Source organism: Elephantulus edwardii, unplaced genomic scaffold (assembly GCF_000299155.1).
Source record: "Elephantulus edwardii isolate Elephantulus edwardi_28Jun2011 unplaced genomic scaffold, EleEdw1.0 scaffold00024, whole genome shotgun sequence".
Lineage (NCBI taxonomy): Eukaryota > Metazoa > Chordata > Mammalia > Macroscelidea > Macroscelididae > Elephantulus > Elephantulus edwardii.
In genome coordinates, this window is record NW_006399774.1 from 13072870 (window position 1) to 13079947 (window position 7078).

Sequence of the window (7078 nt, forward strand, 5' to 3'; positions counted from 1 at the left end):
TCTTCTTTGGCCTCTCCAAGGAAACCCAAACGTGCAGATGGCGGGCATGCATCCCATCCCCCACCTCCTACGCAGGCGGCCAGCAGGGAGTGCACACACCCCCGGCACTGGCGGCCAGTGGGGGGCATGCCGCCCCCCTCAGTGCAGGTGGCTGTTGGGGGCACGCCCCCCTACCCCGCCTCACGGGTGCTTGGCAAGTGCGCGGCCCCTCTTGTGCAGGCAGCCGGCGGGCGCCTGCTTCCCCCACAGCCACCAACCTGGCTCCAAAAATTCTCTCCAGAACAAGTCCACCTTGCGGCAGTGTGGTGGCTTCGCTGTACCAGTCTTGAGGAGGGCCGGTGCCCAGCATCCATCCTGGGTGAGGGAATCCATTTGTTCTGGCTGTGGAAGCCTCATGGAGCTGCAGCGGCTGTGCTGCTCAGCGTGGGCTCTGTGGGAGGGGATTGGGAGCCACGAGACTCACCCATTTCTCCTTGGGAATCCTTGAATTCCTGTTGTTGAGCCTCGATCTTCACTGAGGGCCAGTCATCAACTGTTTAAGTGTTCAATTATCAATAAGCCGAAGTCTGTAGAAGGTCATAATGGCCCTGCTTTAAGTGGTTCGCTGCTCCCACAGCTCACCGTGCTGTCTCTGCCTCCGCCGCCATCTTGGATCTCAACAACAGCTAATTTTAATAAGCATTTACCAAGTGCCAGGAACTCATTTTCCCCCTACTAGTTTATATACAAAATTCAAATATAAATTTGAACAAATTCTTTTAATTTCCCTCACCCCCCACCCATAAAATTATACAACCCAATGATTAATCCCCTCTTCCCCCTGCACATCCACATCCCTCTGCTTCCAGCCTCTCCCATGCCTCCTGGATCCTTATACTCATTCTACAGTAAGAGTTTTATACAATATTTATCCTTATGGGACTGAGTTAGTTCACTCAACATAATGCTCTCCAGTCCCTCCCAAGTTAGATAATAATTTTCAAAGGTATTGCTCCTGTGTGCTGCATAGTATTCCGTTCTGTAAATGTACCATAATTTCTCAATTCATTTGTTTGTGGTTGGACATTTGGGCTGTTTACATGTTATTGCAATGGTGAATAATGCTGCTATGAACATTGATGTACAAATCTCAGTTTGTGCCTCAGTTCTCATCTTCTCAGGGTATATTCCAAGTAGTGGAATAGCTGGGTCATAAATGCAAATGGATTCTTTGTCTCAGTTTGTGCCTCAGTTCTCATCTTCTCAGGGTATATTCCAAGTAGTGGAATAGCTGGGTCATAAATGCAAATGGATTCTTTGTTTTGATTCATTTAAATCATTTTTATGTAATCTTCTTAGTGTTTGTATGAGTTTTATAAAAACATTTAAATGAGTTTTGACAAGTATGGAATCCTGCAACCACGACTATAACTGAAATTGAAGCCTTAGGGAGCTCTGGTGGTCTAATGGCAAGGAGCTGCACTGCAATCCCAAAGTCATATGGTTTGAATCCATCAGATGCTTTGCGGGAGAAGGATGACCAAACTCCTCCCAAGTGGTTTACTACCTCTCAAAACTTGTGAGAGGGTCAGCTATGGGTTGGTTCCAACTTGACAGCAAACAACAACAGCAACAACAATTCCACCCCCTTCAATAAATACCTCCTCCTCCACTTCTAGACCTATTAATTCTTGCTTTGTTTTATGTCCATAATCTTTATTTTTTTTTTCCAGAATGTAACAAAATAAGGATCATCCAATATGGAATCTTTTAAGTCTGCCTTCATTCGGAGCACAATGCGTTTGAGAGTCACATGTATCGTTGTGTATGTTGCTGCTGTTGTAATTGTCAAGTCGACTCTGACTCTAGGTAATTGTATTTGTAACAGAACAAAGCATTGCACTATTTTGCACCATCTTAATTATTATATTTGAATCTATTAAGTCAGTCCATCTTACAGAGGGGTCTTCCTCACTCTTGCTGAACCACGCTTTTATTAAATATGATGCACTTTGTCTCAGTACTTTGGACATGTTTCTAGGAGAGGTTCTTCCTTAGAGAATAGCCAACAGCTTTGGGAATCATGCTTGGAAAGGAGGGTGTTCAATAAAATAGAGGAAGACCCTCAAACAGATAGATTGACACAGTGACTGATGCAATGGGCTCAGTGTGTCCGGAAGTGTGAGGATGGCACAGGATTGGTTAGGGTTCAAATCTGTTCTTCTTAGATTTGCTATGAGTCATACTCTAGTGCACCTAACAACAAAACAATAACAACATGCTCTGAATAACCTCTACATTTACTGAGAGCACCAGAGTCCAGCAGAAGTCCCTAACTTCTTTAGTTAAAGTTGTATTAGATAATATGATAGTCCTTAATGGTCTTCTAGCTCAACAAAGAGGAATTTGAGCAATTCCAAGTATCACCTCCCACACTTAGATAAACACTTCAACAGAAGCAAAGCAAAACATTAGACAGGTTCCCCAAAAGTCCATTTAGTTTCAAATACCTCCTGGGTCAATTTTCCTTTTTCAGCTGTTGTCCTATGAAATTGGATTATATATCAGGTCAGTACTGTTAGATGGAATAATAATAATAATAATAAATAAGTTGTGGTTTTTATGCTTGTGACTCATAGAGACCCTATTAACAACAGCTCTGAACCCTGCTCTATTTTAACCCAGTTCCCCTCCCATTACCCTAGTCACTATGTTGATCCAGCTCATTCAGGGTCTTCCTCTCTTGCATCCTTCCAAGCATGATGTCCTCCTTCAAGGACTGGTCCTCCCTTGCAACATGCCCAGATTATGTTGGACAGAGCTTCAGAATCCTTGCCGCCAATAAACAGCCTGGTTTCACCTTCTCCCGGACAAATCTGTTTGTTCTCCTAGCAGTCCATGGTATATTCAATACTTTTCTCCAGCACCACAACATTGTCTAGCTTTCTGGTGCATAGCAAGTAATTATGAAGGTCATAACCTGGAACAGGTGCATCTTAATCTCTAGACTGACATCGTTGCTCTTTAGTACTCTGGAGAGGTCCCTGACAACAGATTTTCCCAATGTAATTAGTCTTTTGATTTCCTAGCTGCTAGTACCAAGAATACTGATTATGAAACAAAGCTCCGAAGCTGTTAACTGTCTCAATCTTTTCCCTGTCTATCATGATGCTGCCAATCAGCCCATTGGTGAGAATTTTGCTTTCTTGATGCTGAGCTTCAATCTATATTGAAGGCTGCAGTCCTTGACCTTCTGCAGCAAATGTCTCAGGTCCTCCTCAGTTTCGGCAGTCAAGGTTGTGTCATCTGTATAATGCTAGTTATTGATGAATTTTCCTCTAATCCTGATGCCAGTGCAATGTGTCTCCTTATTTCCTGAATGCTGGTGCCAAGGGAGTTAACTGTGTGTGTACAAGAAAGATGAAGCTGTTGACAGTTTCAGTATCCTCTCCATGAAACATGATGCTGCCTATCAGTCCAGTGGTAAGAATCTTTGCTTTCTTGACATTGAGATGCAATCCATACTGAAAGCTGCTTTACTTGATCTTCTGCAACAAGTGCTTCAAGTCCTCCTCACTTTCTGCAAACAAGGTTGTCTCATGTACTTAATGCAAGTTATTGATAAATCTCTCTCAAATCCTGATGCCACACTCCTCTTCAGAGGATCCTGCTTCTCAGATAACTTGCTCAGCATACAGATTGACTAGGTATGGAGAGAGAATACAACCCTGACACACTCCCTTATCAATTATAAACCATGACGTGTTCTCTTGGTCTGTTCACACAACAGCCTCTACGTCCAGGTTTTGCATAAGCACAATTAAGTGTTCTGAGACTTCCATTCTTCTCAATGTCAGTCACAGCTTGTTATGGTCCACACAGTCAAATACCTTTGCATAGTCAATAAAGTACAAATAGATATTATTCTGGTATGCCTTACTTTTAGCCAGGACCCATCTGACAGAAGCAATGATATCCCTAGTGTCATGGCCTCTTCTAACTCCTGCTTGATCTTCTGGCAGTTCCCTATCTATGTACTGTTTTAGCCATTTTTCAATGATCTTCAGTAGTAGTTTGCTTTCATGTGATGTTAGTGATATTGTTCGATAGTTTCCACATTCAGTTGGATCACCTTTCTTGGGAATGCGAACAATTATGGACACCTCTTCCAATCCATTGGCCAGATAGCTAGCTGTCCTCCAAATATCTTGGCATAGACTGGTGAGTGCACCCAAGAGTGCATCTGCTAATTGAAACAAGTCAATTGGTATCCCATGGATTCCTGGGGCCTTATTTTTTTGCCAATGCCTTCGATGCAACTTCCACTTCCTCCTTCATTACCATTGGCACCTGGCTTCCTGAAATGTTTTAGCATCAATCAATTCTTTCTGGTATAGTAATTCTGTGTATTCCCTCAATCTTCTTTTGATGCTTTCTGGATCATTCAATATATTGCCCATAGCATCTTTCAATATTGTGACACGAGGCTTAAATTTGCATTCCTTTTCTTTCTCAACTTGATAAATGCAGAGTGAGTTCTTCCCTTTTTATGCTCATATCTCATAGCTGTTGTTGTTAAGTGTCGTTGAGTTGGCTGCAACCCATAGCAACCCTGTGTACAGCAACTCTGAAGCTTGCCCTGTCCTGAGCCAATCTCGCTGGTTCTGATATAGCTACACACAGAGCCCCAGTTACTCTATCAATCCATAGATCACAATATCTCATGGTACGTACATGGAGGATTGGCACCAAATACAACAAACTCAATCTATTTTTTAGCCAAGGTATAATTTATTAGTAAAGGATAGATCATAAATTACAGAAGCTTGTCTTTTAATTCCTTACAAATTCAGATTAAATATCATGTGATAGTTGTTCAGTTTTATGTTTTTAAGGTTTTAACCTATACCTCCACTCTTCCAAAGTTTCCCTCTTTTCCTTGCCCTTTCTTGCATGGTAGTTGCTGTTTCTTCTGTGCTTATTATCTCAGGAGAGAGATAGTGTGGAGTTACAAGCAGACATCTATTTGATGGTTCAAGTACAAATCCATTCCACAATTACATATAAGGTGCCAGCTACATGCCTCGCATAACTCCAAGTTCTGATGATCATCAGTAGATTACAGAGCCTCTAGTTCTATTTCTGGTTTTGTTTCAAGAATTTCTCTTGAACAAAATGTGAGAGTTTAGCATCCAAAATATGCTGACCCACGAGAGTTTTGAAAAAAGTATGGCTTGTCTTCTTCTCTGGTTATTTAGGGTTAGAATACTTGCTTTCCATGGGGGCAGCCTAAGTTTAATTATTGGTCAATACATCTCATGCCCAGCCACTTCCTGTCTGTTGGTGAAGGAGGCTTACGTGTTGCTATGAGGCTGAACAGCTTTAAGTGAAGCTTCCAGACTAACAGAGGCTAAGAAGACACTTCTGGTGATCTTTTTCTGAAAACCAGCCAGTGGAAAGCGAGTGGATCCCAAGGACCCAATCTTCACCCATTATGGAGTTGATTCAGGGGTAAGCACTCTCATTCCTTTGTGCCTGGTTCCCACGAGTTGGGGGATCACCGGACTACGGCTAAGAACAGCAGTGACCTGTGTAGCGGGAGCCTGTATCTGCTTGTTGGCAAAGCAGCAAACCCTGCAGCAGACTGAGAAAACATGAGGAGGAAATCTGTGTATTGATCCTGGGCAGAGCCCTGGGCAAGTGGTTAGAGCTTAGGGAAGGCAGTAAGCCCAGGCAGGGGAAGTTGCATCACGGTCCCCAAAATGAGAAGCATCGCTGCCCCCCAAGTCAAGGCATAGAAGTAATCACTGTGCCTCCCCCAGGTCAGACAGAGCAGGCAGACATGGGTCTGCATGGACTGGTAACTACTGGTGGGAAAGCAGGTATTTCATCAGACACTTAGGTATCATATAGGCTGACTTAGCATAGCATGTATCCCATGGCACTGATGACTCAGAGACGAAGGAGAAGAAAGTCAAATATAGTGACATTAAGTTTTCTACCACCCAATAGAATGGAAAAATGAGCTTAAAATCAAAGTAAAGAATTTTTTTCACATCATGAATTGAGGTTTATGTTCATTGTGTATAAATAAGACATTGTGTATAAACCATCGGAGTGGATCAGATGGCTTTTGAAAGATTAAAAGTTCAAGTCCACCCAGAGACATCTTGGAAGAAAGGCATAGCTATAGAGTCAATCTGCTTCTGAAAAAAAAGCAATCATTGGAATTCTTGGAGCACGGTGCTACTCTGACGTGCTTGGGTCTCCATGAGCAGGAACTGACTTGATGGTAACTGATTTTATGTATGAATATTATTTCCTTCTAGAAACATTCTGCAACTGAAATGCACACTGAGGGGAATGACTGAATCAAATGTAACGTATCTGTAAGTAAAGCCAGCTGAGCAAGGCTTGATCTTATCATCGACCAGGCAGAAGACAGCACACAAGGACTTTAGAGGTGGACCAACTAGGGAGAGAACCCATCTCACCCACTGTCAAAGGGACGGAGAAGGACATGCAGATTTCCGCACCTGGAGTCTTCAGCTACCTGCTCTCCTGACCACGCTCCCACTTCTTGACCTCCACTCTTTACCCCTCGTACTGATGGACTCTTTTGCACTGAACCAGGAAAGTTTGGCTCACCTAAAGTTCAGTCCTGAGCTCATCCACTCTTCTCTCTGTCACTTCAATCTCAAACTTGTGCTGAGAACAGAAAGCTATTGACCAGTGTTTTTGTTAGGTGTAGTGTAGTCATCTCTATTCATGGTGACTCTGTGTAGGATGGAATGAAAGCTGCCCAATCCTGAGCCATTTTTGTAATCTCTGCTGTGCTGAAGACCATTGCTGCAGCCAGTGTGTCAATCAATCTCATTAAGGGTCTTCCTTCCCACCCCCCCCCCCACTGGCTCTCTATTTTACCAAGCACGATGTCTCCAAGGACTGGCGTCTCCTTGTAACATGCCCAAGTATATGAGATGAAGTCTCGCCACCCTTGTTTCTAAAGAACACACTCTGACTGAACTTTGAGAAGAGTACTAATCATCCCATGGACTTCAGTCCAAACAACAAACATATGTGTCTTGGAGAAAGTGCA